The 13,443-nt window shown below is 36.7% G+C and overlaps 1 protein-coding gene across 1 annotated transcript in view; it reads right to left on the bottom strand.

Moving 5' to 3' along the window:
• Positions 1-11,023, bottom strand: part of TENM3 (teneurin transmembrane protein 3) — a 1,277,620-nt gene extending 1,266,597 nt beyond the window's left edge. Inside the window, exon 1 of the mRNA XM_034771464.1 lies at positions 10,904-11,023. The gene's annotated coding sequence lies outside the window, so the exon portion shown is untranslated. The remainder of the gene's footprint in view (positions 1-10,903) is intronic.
• Positions 11,024-13,443: the final 2,420 nt, after the last annotated feature.

Below are 13,443 nucleotides of genomic sequence, written 5' to 3'. Positions count from 1 at the left end.
CTTTGTGCCCTGCAACATATAGGCAACACAGGTGGGTTACAGCATGGACTTTCAGACTTGCTTCTAAATTGTGGTCCTTGTTTTTGTTGGTTTAAGTCAAATTCTTAGTGTTGTTTAAATTAAATCTTTTGTAGTTTAATAAAGAAAATAAAAACAAATAATCCTGCTTGTTGTGTAAGGTTTGCTTTACAATATCAATACATGATGGCAACTTTTGGTCTTGCTGTCATACCCTGTCGTTTAGACAATATTGCAGAAAAGCAATTTTCTGCCTCAAAAGCATTTTAGTTTTTAAAAAGTTTGTCTCTGCACAATTTTCAGGTCTACTAGAGCTGCACAACTGTATACAGATGAGAGAGACCCAAAATAGGGCAATTTATTTGATTCATCCTCTTCAAAACATTTAGCTGAGATTGCATATCCAACAGAGAAAGCTCAACAAGAAAATTCAGAAATGACCTGCAGTGACACACATCCTTTTTTTTTTAAATTTGCATTAAACATCACTCCAGATAATCTAGATCTGTCTTTTGTTTAATGTAACCTTTGACACAAAAATTTCCCATGATATTAACAGCAAATTTCTATTTTAAAGCAAAAAACCCCAAGAACCAGGCGGTTAAATACCCAATTATGGACTTTTTCAGAGGAAGAATAGCTTCATTTTAAGTTGTGCATTCATTTGAATCAAGTTTCTTTCTTGTTACAGAGTAAAGGACAACTTGGATGGGAAAATACATTCTCCCCATGTTCAGTTCCTGATAATTCAGCATTTATCACTGCCTGAAGCTAGTGTGACTTTGGTATCCTCAGTTCAGCACTAACACAGTAAGGGCATTCCATAACGGAGCAAAAGCCTTGTCCTCTAGGACTGCCTAGAGCCTGAAAATGCTTTTACTGTAGGTGAATCCCTAGGAAACTATTAGAGCTTCAGGATTTGGACCTCACTGTGTTTTGAGGCTGCATTAATCAAGGGTGGGATTTAAAAACCTGGGGTAACAGTTTCAAAAAGCACCTAAGTGACTTAGGAACTCAGATCCTTTTCAAAAGTAAGTCAGTGGAACTTATGCTCTTACATGACTCAGTCATTTCTAGAGATGCATATAAACAGGTCATCTGCCTCCTGAGTGTCCCTGCAGGCTACTCCCAACCCTTCTTAGCTAGAGTCTTAGGCTAGGTCTACACTACGGGGGGGAGGGGGGGGGTCGACTAGCATAGCTGAAGTTGTGTAGTTTAGGTCGACTTATCTGGCTGTGAGGACGGCGGCAAGTCGACCACTGCCACTCCCCCGTCGACTCCGCTTCTGCCTCTCGCTGCGGTGGAGTTCTGGAGTCAACAGCAGAACAATCGGGGATCAATTTTATCGCGTCTATACTAGATGCGATAAATCGATCCCCGATAGATTGATTGCTGCCCGCTGATCCGGCGGGTAGTGAAGACGTGCCCTTAGTCACAAGTCTGACTCTGCTGGGACCTGCTCATTTCTACCAGTCTCTGCTCTACCGAAGCATCCCTACACCTCACTGCAGCTTCCCACTGCTCTTCACAGAGGAATCACTTGATCCAAATCAGGTGTGCCTCCTTCATAAACAAAGCTGGCTAGCCCTAGCCCCTCCATTCCTTAAGAGATCAGCCACCATGTAACAATGCAACTTCTGAAAAATGTATCCCAGGCCAGTAACATTTTTATCCCTCATGAGCTAAAGTTTCAGAACCGTTTATTGTTTTTTAAAAAATTAAAACTTGTGGCACATTTGACTTCTACCTTCATGTGAAACATACACTAAGATGGTCAAAATCACCATTAATCTACAGGCTATAAAGAAAAACATAACATACCGATGCACATCCATCCATGCTTTTTATTGGTAGGTCAGGTATTACCAGTTTGAGCTGGAATTTCCTATTCTAATAATGAGTACAATTACTAAGGGCTTGTCTACACTTTAATCACTATAGGGGTACAGCTGTGCTGATGTAGCACTTCAATGTAGACATTATGAATGCCAATGGTAGGAGTTCTCCCATCAGCATAAGTAATCCATCTCCTTAAGAGGAAGTAGATAGGTTGACAAAAGAATTCTTCCATCAACCTAATACTGTCTTAGGGGACTTAGGTTGGCTTAACAGCACTATTCAGGAAAATCTACAACCCTGACCAACATAGTTAAACCCATCTAATTTTCTAGTGTAGGCCAGGCCTATGATCAAGAATACCTTTTTCAACAGTGAGAGAAATGAAATATTTTTTTTAACTATGCCCAACATGTGTATTTTAAAGGGGTGTGTGTGTGTGCATGTACAGCACACATTTAACTCTATTCTAAAGCTAGTAAAATGCAAAAATGGAAACTCTTTTTCTACTTTAAACCTGGGCATTGCTGCACCAGTCTGCTAGCACAAAGATACTGCCTAATTCTACTGAATTTACAATGGAGGATTTCCCCCTTATAGTGGGAATCCCTTGGTGGCCTAGATGCTGCCATAGCAACTCCTGTGCCACCATTTTCCAGGCTGCTGATGCTGAATGGGTGTTCAGTGTCATGCTGTGTCTGGCTGATCCTCATCTGCTGGAATGGCCCTTGGAGCAGTGAAGAGCCAAACATAAATTGGAAGCTGCTGAGCATAGGCATGGTTCCTAGAAACCACAGGATGAGGGAAGTGTGAAGGATGTAGGGTTGTCAAATGATTTAAAAAATTATTCATGATTAATTGCACTGTTAATAATAGAATACCATTTATTTCAACATTTTGGATGTTTTCTATGTTTTCAAATATATTGATTTCAATTCGAACATAGAAGACAAAGTGTACAGTGCTCATTTTTGATTACAAGTATTTGCACTGAAAAAAATATATATTTATACTGCAGTGCAATCTCTCTATCATGAAAGTTGAACTTACAGATGTAGAATTATGTACAAAAAAATTGCATTGTTTTATTTTTGAATGTAAAATTTTAGAGCCAGCAAGTCCACTCAGTCCTACTTCAGCCAATCACTCAGACAAACAAGCATGTTGTTTAAGAACACTTTCACTACAGATTTGACAAAACACAAAAGGTACCAATGTGAGATTTATAAAGATAGCTATAGCACTCAACTCAAGAGCTAAGAATCTGAAGTGCCTTCCAAAATCTGGTCAGGACAGGGTGTGGAGCATGCTTTCAGAAGTCTTAAAAGAGCAACACTCCGATGTGGAAACTACAAAACCTGAACCACCAAAAAAGAAAATCAGCCTTCGGCTGGTGGCATCTGACTCAGATGATTAAAATCAACATGTGTTGGTCTGCTCTGCTTTGGATCGCTATCGAGCAGAACCCATCATCAGCATGGACTCATCTTCTGGAATGATGTTGAAGTGTGAAGGGACATATGAATCTTTAGCGCATCTGGTACATAAATATCTTGCAACGCTGGCTACAGCAGTGCCATGTGAAAGCCTGTTCTCACTTTTAGGTGAGATTGTAAACAAGAAGCGGGCAGCATTAGCTCCCGCAAATGTAAACAAACTTGTTTGGTTGAACAAGAAGTAGGACTGAGTGGACTTGTAGGCTTTAAAGTTTTACATTGTTTTATTTTTGAATTCTGTTATTTTTTGTACATAATTCTACATTTAAGTTTAACTTTCATGATAAAGAGATTGCAATACAGTACTTGTAGTAAGTGAATTGGAAAATACTATTTCTTATTTTTATGTTATAAATGTATATAAATAAATGTTATAATAAAAATAAAGTGAGCACTGTGCACTTTGTATTTTGTGTTGTAATTGAAAATATATTTGAAGATGTTTGGAAAACATCCAAAATATTTATATAAATAGTATTCTATTATTGTTTAACAGCACGATTAATCAATTAATTTTTTAATTACTTGACAGCCCTAATTACAGATTATAAATTCCTACAGTTTGGGCTAGAAAATCTGAAGAGAACAAGTGTGAATGGCAGACATAGAATATGAATGAGAAGACCAACCATAAAAAGAATAAGACCTAAAAGCTGGACAGGAAAGAGGAGAAAACTAAATTGTTTTTAAAATTGTTTTTTCTCCAGTCACTGAATTGGACTTCATGAATATTTAATTATACAAGGAACTAACTAATGTAACCCTCCATATGTCCTTTAGCTACAGCAAACCTTCAGTTCGGCTGTTGGCTGCCATCAGTCAGTCACAGACCACTGACAGTTTAAGAATACAACTGCAGACTGATGCCTGATTTTATTATTTTTTTTTTTTTTAAAGTAATGCTGTAGCTGTGTCAATCAAAGCTTAATAGGAATAAAAAGCAAGCAAACTGGTGAAATCCATCTAGCTTTAAATCTTTTCCCTCTCATAAATTGTATTCAGTTCACCCTTACATTTGCATAATTTTGATGTTTACTGTTGTATGATACATTATTTTGGGATAACATCATTCATGGCAAAATATCATGGAAACATTTCACAGCAGAGCTGATTACAGTTGTGAGTTTTGATATTAATGTAATTACGTTTATTTAACAATAAGTGATGTCCAGATAATCAAGGTTTTAGAACTCCTTTTTTTTTTCCTTTACAGGCCACCATAATTATTATTGCAGCCTTAGGGCTATTGTAGGGGAGACTGTAGAACTGGTGAGGGCTACATAGGGAGATTAGCTGGTGGATTTGCATATCCAACACTTTCACTTTTTCCTCATGGGGCTTACCTCCACTACACCATAAAAATTCTAGTGTGTACATTCAGGCTGTCAGACTCCTGTCCCTGCCCACATGCAATGGAACTGCACTGTATAATTAGAGGAGGGCAGATTTAATCACACTGAAGGGAGTGCATGGAGTTTGAACTATTATGGTGATGAAGGCTTCAAGCACAATCACTGCTATTTTAAAGATGTATGTGGTGGTGGGGAAATGGTGGTTATTTAAAACAAATGAACAAACAAAAACCCCTCTCTTAGACCAGCCTAATTGAGGATGCAGCAGCCACAATGATAAACTACTGATAAAGCAAAATACCAAGATTTGGAACAGTAGAAGACACTCTAGAACTTGTCAGAACCACTCCATTGTGACTTAAGGGTGAATGGAGCTTCTGTAGCTTTCTCCAAGATAGGTTGCTTCCTGTTCTGTAATTTGTAGGATTGTGCCACTTCAGGTCTGCCTTGGAGCTTGCAAAACTAACAAGACCCAAATAAGGAGTTGCAAATTTACTTTGGTCCTCAACTACTCACCACACAATGATTAAGGTGCATGGTTTTGTCAATATGCAACGAAACGTATCTTTTTGACAAACACTACAAAGGCAGGTGCCTTAGAAATGTTTATATATAGGCTGAAAAAAACCCTGCCCACCTGAACTGCCTTGAAGTTCAGAATATTTGAAATCCACATGTGAAATTTGCAGTTTGAGTTCATTCATAAACACCATAGAAGGAAAAAACATTCTCAACACATACTGATGAAATTTCATGATGTAAAGAAATGAATATCATCCAGTTGCATTATGATGTTATAATTTGATTATTTATTCCTGAAGAGAAATTCAGACGTCTAGTATTCAAATCCCCCAGACACCAGAAAGCTTACATTCTGCTTGTGATAATGTTTCATATTTATAGAAAAACATCACTGATATATCTGATAATTCTCTCTCCCTCACCCTATGTACACATGCACATAAGTAAGTTTTGCATTAGACTGCTTTGCTTTAGACTAAACACTTAAAGCAGAACTACCATTGACGTTTCTGAATCTTTCTTATTTAAAACTGTCTGAGAAAGAAATATTCCTGAATTGTGAAATTCAAATCTGATTGTTGGAATGGACCTTTCACTTTTGTGACTTTGCCTCCCACTCATCTGCCCTTGGGAGAATATAAGAACAGCCATGCTGAGTCAGACCAAAGGTCCATCTAGCCCAGTATCCTGTATTCTGACAGTGGCCAATGCCAGATGTTTCAGAGGGGATGAACAGAACAGGTAATCATCAAGTGATCCATCCCCTGTTGGCCATTTCTAGCTTCTGGCAAACAGAGGGTAGGGAAACCTATCCCTAAACAACTAAAATTAAACTAACATATTATGTGATTAGAACAGCAAAAATGGAAAGCAAATTAAAACGGGGAAAAAATTCTTCCACATTAACCATGAAACAGACATTTTAGGTAGTACAGTATAAAATATTTTATTTAAACACTACCCAGAAACTGTAGCAAAACTACAAAAGTATACACAAGCTTATTTTAATCTAGATGCTTCAGACAACTACTTATCTCCTTGAAGCACTACCACATGGTCAGCCGTGGTGGTTTTTTTTTTAATGCTGGTGTTTGAAAGCTTTCAATGTAACTGCATAGAGTACAATGTTTCATTGTAGAAAGATCTGAATAAAACTCATTTTACAGCTTCCTGTGTAATTAGACAAAGCAACTTATCAAAGTACTCTCCAAAAAAGAGACTTATTTTTATGATTTCCATAGCTGCATCTCATTTTTTTAAGAATTGTCTGATAGAGACAAGCCAATACATTGAAATGATTAATTTATTTAATGGTTTTCACTTTTGAATGTTCTTGAATTAGCTAAGAACCAATTGTGAATTTTTTGAATGTACGTGTTATTCAAAATTGTTCATGATTTCTTCTGTGAAGTTTTCTTGCTCTGAATATTATTCACAAATAATTCATGGTGAATATCCTGCATTCTCTATGTAATTTACTAAGTATTGTTTCAGTTCCCTTATTGGATGACCTACATAATTAACCCATGGCCATTTTTTAATCCAATACATAATTTGTAATTCACTTTCAGAGAATGTTCCAGGTTGGAAACTTGAAAATATTCTTTTCAGGTGTGTACACTGGATAAGCTCAAATGTTTTCACAGAATGAGCCCCAAAAAAGTCCTGAAAACAATTAATCAAAATTTTCTTTCTAATGTGAACAAATATTTGTGCAAAAATTTCCCTACTATTCAGTAGGCTCAGTTTCTAATAGGACCACATGGATCACAATGATTTCCTGCATTTTTTTGTACTTATTATATTTACTGATTGTATTTGGTATGTTCCTTGCATTACTCATCCTATTTTCACTACCATTTAACAGTTTTCACAATTATTTATTCAAAAATGAAATAGCATTATACATTAATTTCCAGCAGATTCACATCAATTCAGAAAACACAAGAGAAACAAAATTAACTCCCAAGGAAAACCATTTAAAGAAAAAGGAAAACTTAGAATTCTTGTCTAGCAAAATCCCTGATTTAACCTTGATGGAGAGCAACAATGTTTAGTACTGAAGATGGTTTATGTTACTGGAAGCTAATTTAGTGTGCACCATCAATCAATATTTGTACCAAACTGCATGGAAGTATCCTCATTAAGATTAATCCTCCATGTGTAGTTTGAAGCCATTGGCTTCAAAGGGTAAACTTGTCCTTAAAGCTTTCTGTGTAGAACTGCCACTAGATTTCACAAATCTTTTAAATAATAGTCTGGGACTTTTAAAAAAAATGATATTCTGCTGCAATAAGTTGAGACCAGCAATTGGCTCCTTCGCCTTGCTAACTTGTTCCACATTCAGACAGGAAGTTTTGTTTGTTTGTTTTGTTACTTTTTTAAAGGCCCATGAACTCTCTAGAATGCCTATGATACTAGTGCCAAATTAGTTATACAAACAAAACTTTAAATGTGTGAAAATGCAAAGGAAACAGTGAGCAACTGATCACAGAACCATCTGCCAGATCAGACTGAAATACATGACTGAGACAAACAAACTGAAAATGGAAAACAAAATAAGGAAAATCATCACTATGCGAAGTCGCTCCTTTCTCTTGACAGCTGGATGTTGTCACAGGTCATTTTCTATTCATCCTATAGGTAAAATAACTCTGATTTTTGGGAGCTGCTTTTGTGGATTCAGTTTGAAAAGCACCTAGCATATTGTCATAGAGCTGGACAAAACTGTTTCAGCAAACAGTTTATTTGACAAAAAATGCAGTTTTGATTGACCCCAAACTATTCATGAATTTGTGTCGAGGTCACCAAATGGTTTCAACCAAAGAGACAAACATCAAAATGTTTCAGACTGTTGAAAAACAAAATGTTTTGTTTCAATTTCTGGCATTTTGACAAATGCAAAGGAGGACTGGATTCACAAAACAGCCTGGGGAGAGGGGAAAAAGTGGGATTATAACCTCTAACCCAGAGGTTAGCAAACTCACCCAGTTCAACTCCCCCTCTACCTTATGAGGAGATGGGATTTGAACAAGGGTTTTCCATCTCTTAAGTGAGTGCCCTATCAAGTGGACTATGGTATATTATAAGACTTTCTCAATCTTTCCTATTGAAGCTGTTCTACTTTTTATAAACAATTAAATAGAGAGAGTTATGTCCCCTCCCCACTCCCAAAGAAAAGCAAACAGGTCAAAATGAAACATTTCATTTCAACTACAAGTTTTTAAAAAACTATTTTTTGTTTGATCCAAAAATGAAGTCTTTTTAAATTTTTCAGAATTTGCACTGAATGAAAAAATCCATTGTTCACCTAACTCTAATTATAAAGTACTGCCAGAAATGAACTAACAAACAAATAATAATACTTTAATCCACTCTGTTCACATACCGGTTTCTACAAAGCTGCTCTATGACCTATTTTAGGCATTTTATCAAAATAGACCATAGATTCGTGAAGGTATTACCTCAACTAGCAGAAAAAGCAGTCCCAATAGATCCTATGATCAACCTATTATCTATTATTAGCCTATTAGTCTTGCTCTGGAAAAAGCTTTCATAATTTCATAATGAAAAACAATGAGCAGTGATTCATGTACCCATTCAAGGGACCTAGTGGTAATAAGTATAGATGCCCAATAAATGGACAAATAAAGAGAAACTGAGGGTCCACAGCTGTGTCAAATGGCTGATGAAGCATCTGCTAAAGTTTCAATTTTTAAATTTTATTTTAAAGAAAGCAACAACTATGCAAAGAGTTAAGAATATGGCTGAACTGTAAATTGTACAGTACAGTCATTACCAAAGCTATACCATTCACTTTTGTTTACATCCTTCACGAAAACAAGCAAACTATCTGAGCTGATTGCCTGAATATCTCACAACTCTATCATTGCAGAATCACTTTTTTTAATAAAAAAAATGTACAACTCCAGAAAAATCAAAGAATTGATTTTTTTTTTTTTTAAGTGGAAGAGCAGTGATTTCCCAAATCGGTTTGTGTTACCATTTCCAAGTTCTGACCTGGTTGATCTTACATATCCCTGGTTAATGTGATTTCATTTTCTCTTCCTGCTGACTGCCAAATGTCTGGCTATTGACCACCCATCTCTGTACCAACCGCTAGACATTCAGACACATTGTGGCATCAAATACACCCAAGCAGCACATTTATTTTATTTGGGGTTGCAGGAGAGTTAGTGATGGTGGAATTTATCCCTAAAAGGACCCAAATCACATAGGTACATGCTTAAGAGTTTTCCCGAATAGGGACACTTTCGGTTAATGAATCATGCGGTGTCATCCCTCATATTATACAGAACTCAGAAGAAGCATAATGTGATGCAACATCACAAAATATTACTAGATGCATAGCTATAGAAAATGCATTCATTCAATTCTATACTTATTTATTCTTTCACTTATTTATCATTGTAAAAATGATCCTCAATCAGAATGTAGGGTCTCCTCTGCTTATTTCCTTAGCCAGTCCAAACAAAGTCATGGGCAGACACAGAACCAAGGTTAAGACTAAATTACCCAAATGTCCATCAATATTACTGCAATGACAGGCACCACCAGTCAACAATTCCTCCTCTGTTGGAATGGCTTTTCACTGTTGTTTGATGCTGCAATAATTTTCATATCGCTACGTCTTTTGAGGCTGGTATAGTCCATTTATAAAATGGCATACAAGGATAGGTATAGCCATTAAAATGTCAATCTGTGCTCACAGATACCATATAGCAATGAATGAGGTAGCACTGTTAATAGGAGTTAATCCAGATAATACTGAATGGTAACGATGCACAAATGTTTACTGTTTTGTGACAATCACTGTAGATTAAATAATTAAAATACTTAAGTTATTTATAGCTTGGGAACACCCCTGCATTTAACACTACTCAAACTTAAAAGTTAACCTGTTTTTTGTTTTTATCTAAAATCATTTAAAATATTTGTGCTATAATATATAAATTACCTGTACTCCTGAGTGACTTTCACTCTCCACCCATCTGATTTCAACATGAAATATCTCCTTAGACACACTGGGCATGATTCTGTGATGTGCCTCTTAGAAGTTCAGCACAGAACTCTGAGCCAGGGGTGGGAGCTAAATTGGATTTAGTGGCCTCTTGCACAATTTAAACAGCCCTGAGGGGCACTTTAAGTTACAGTAGCCTTCATGGCCTGCCCAGAATCTCTGCAGCAGTGATTGCTGCTATCCCACCACTTACATGCCCCTTACGCCAAAGATGAGGAGGGGTGGTTCAGCTGTCTTCCTTAACTCCTACATTGGGGATATTCTTTCCCTGCCAGATTTGGGACTTTAAAGGCCATTTTATACTATTCCAGGCTTTTTATCTAGCATTCAGGAACTGGAGCAGGGGTGAGAATGTCACCTACTAGGCGGGAAGGGTTTTAAATAAGAAAAAATATTATCACATGTTGATTACCTCTTACTAGCTACAGCTCAGTACATACTTTTCAATGTAAAGAAATAAATATAGTTAAATAGACTATGATTAAAACAGCAAACATATCTTGCATATTGTTTGTGTGGACACTTTCCCTAATGTTTATCCTAGAAAGAAATGCAGGTCACCACTTGTTTTTAAAAAAAAAAAAAAAAAAAAAAGTTCCTTTTCATCAAGGAACTGCTTTTCCCTTGTGGTCACTCACCAATATTTACAAGGCAAGGTCACTTTGAATGCCACCAGCAGATGAAAAAACAGGAGATGGGACTCTTTTAGTCTTCACTGAGCTGGCTGTTTCTGCCAAAGTGATAGCCGACATTGACATTACACTAGGGACAGATTGTCGTAGTCTCACAGCCCTCGCTCTGCTGTGGAAAAACAAAACAAAAATAGAGGAGAAAAACACATGTATATATTTTTCATATAAAGGTAATGCAAAAATATTAAAAACAAGATCTTTTGAATATAAATGAAGCTTTAAGCTTGGCTTTGAAAACAGTTACCTGAAACCTACTTTAAAAATTAAGATTTAAAAAGTCTCCTACAAAACTGAATAACTTCCTGTAAAATTGACCTATCACTTTGAGGGCTTAGTAAGAAGGAAAAGGCCATAAACATCCTATGTACCCAGCTAGTGATCGAAGATAGACAGAAGAGTGACAATTTTACTAAAAACAGGGAAAGGCTGAGATTTGTAGTGAATTTTATATATACATATAGGGCAAGCACAACCATATTTTATAGCTACATGTGGCCTATGGAGAAGCATAAGAAGGGAAGATGGAAAATATTAATGAGGCATTTTTATTTATTTATTTATTTGATAGAAAAATGCAATCAATCATCTATGTGAATTATTACCTATATGCCTGATATGTCCTAAAAGAAAAAACTGTGATGAATAAATAAACAGCTCTAGAAATCTTCAATAGGGTGCTTTACCTTGCAGGGAATATTATCATTGGCTTTTGATACAATTTCTGCTGCAGGGAAAGACTTTCAAAGCTCAGAATGCTGAAGTATTGCCAGGCGCTCAAAGACCCCCTGCTATGCGCGTCAAACTAAGAAATCTCTCTGAACTTGTCGAATTAAAAGTCATCTCTCTCTCTCTGCAACCCCTGCATGAGCTGGGAAGCTCTGTCCTCATTTTTTAAGGCCTTCCATGGTAAACAAATGGAGCCGGGAGCATCTTTATTCTTTTCAGTCACATAATTAAAATTCTTTTAAAAAATATAATTGAAGGCAATGAATTTCAAAAGGAGGTTCTAGTTAACAATGTGACTAAAACAGTTTGAGCAGACCACATTACTTTACCATTCAATTGTGTTTCAAAGGTAAAAGCAAAACAGCTTGTTAAGATCCTGGGTAAGTGTCTTTTTTTTTTGATTGTACATCAAGAGGATGCTCCAAACTTAAACATCTCAGCAGGATTTATGCTTTCTGGAATGTCATAAGACTTAATTACTGAAACTGCAAAGAGGAGTAAACTATTAAAATATGAACAAAGCCACATGAGATCCCTGGTTGCTGCAAATTGCAAATCATTATTTATCCATCCCACACCTAAATTAAAGAACTTTAATTTATGTTTGTGTTTTCTTGGCAATGCTCTTTCATTCATCCACAATGTTGTGTGCAGTCACGACCTTGCAAACAATTTCATATCTAATAGTGCACACAATGTTAATTTACTTTGAGTGTTATTGTAATGATTGGCTGTAATAAATTATTATATGAATTTATCACACACCTCCACTCTCCTCAAAAAAAAAAAAAAAAAAGAGCAACTGCTGGTTTAAAATGAGTGGAAAAATGAATGGGGAAAAACCCATGTTGGACTTAAATCCCAGGAATTATAGGGCATGACTGAATGCCTAAAAGGGACTAGAAGGACTAAATTGTGTTACAGAAATTCTTCTCTAGAGTGATTGTCTGGAGACCTCAAAAGCTGTAATTCTTCAGCTGTCTCTTCCAGATTCAGGATTTAAATTGGCACCACTGACTACAAATAGCCATACAGAATTTATTTTGGGGGATTTTCTCTAGGCATACTTGAGATTGAGATGTTTTAAAGGAAGACATTTTGAGCTCATCTGTAGTATTAACCTCTGGTAGGGGGTGCACAGAGGTGCAGCACCCACCCAATGCTCCTGGCGATATTGGACCTTAGGTAGTCACTGCCTCCAGCATCCTTGTGGTAGAACAGCTGCTTGCATTCTTGGAGGAGATGCTGCATGTATTCTTCAGGAATCAGTCCCACTCAGCTGGCTGGTGTGGAGTTGGGAATGGGACCCTCTGGGAAAGCTAAAGCCACTGTAGCAGCTACCCAGCAGTACTCCTTGCCTACTCACTACACTAAGAGACAAACAGGGGAAGGCCCCTTGTGCCCTATGCCCTCCTGCACATCAACAGGGCAGAGAATATCTGAGTTCCTAAACTATGAGCCTTCATTTTTTAGTAACGCTAGGTGATTTGTGACAGCATATTGAAGTTCTGTATTTATGAATGTTTGTAATAACAGCAAAACAACAAATACATAAACAGGTGAAGAGAGAAAATCATTAGCCAGAAGAAAAAATCCCTTTCTACCATTATGTTCAATAAGCACATTAATTAAACCATATTATTACTACAGCCAGCCAGCCTTTTACTCAATTGTCCTTTGCAGAATGCAAAGGACACTTGGCAAAAGGAACCATGTCAAGGGGACTAGTCTGTATCTGATGCATCTCTTAAATAAAAACA

Source organism: Trachemys scripta, chromosome 5, assembly GCF_013100865.1.
Source record: "Trachemys scripta elegans isolate TJP31775 chromosome 5, CAS_Tse_1.0, whole genome shotgun sequence".
NCBI classification, from domain to species: domain Eukaryota; kingdom Metazoa; phylum Chordata; order Testudines; family Emydidae; genus Trachemys; species Trachemys scripta.
This window is presented reverse-complemented; position numbering and strand designations above follow the sequence as displayed.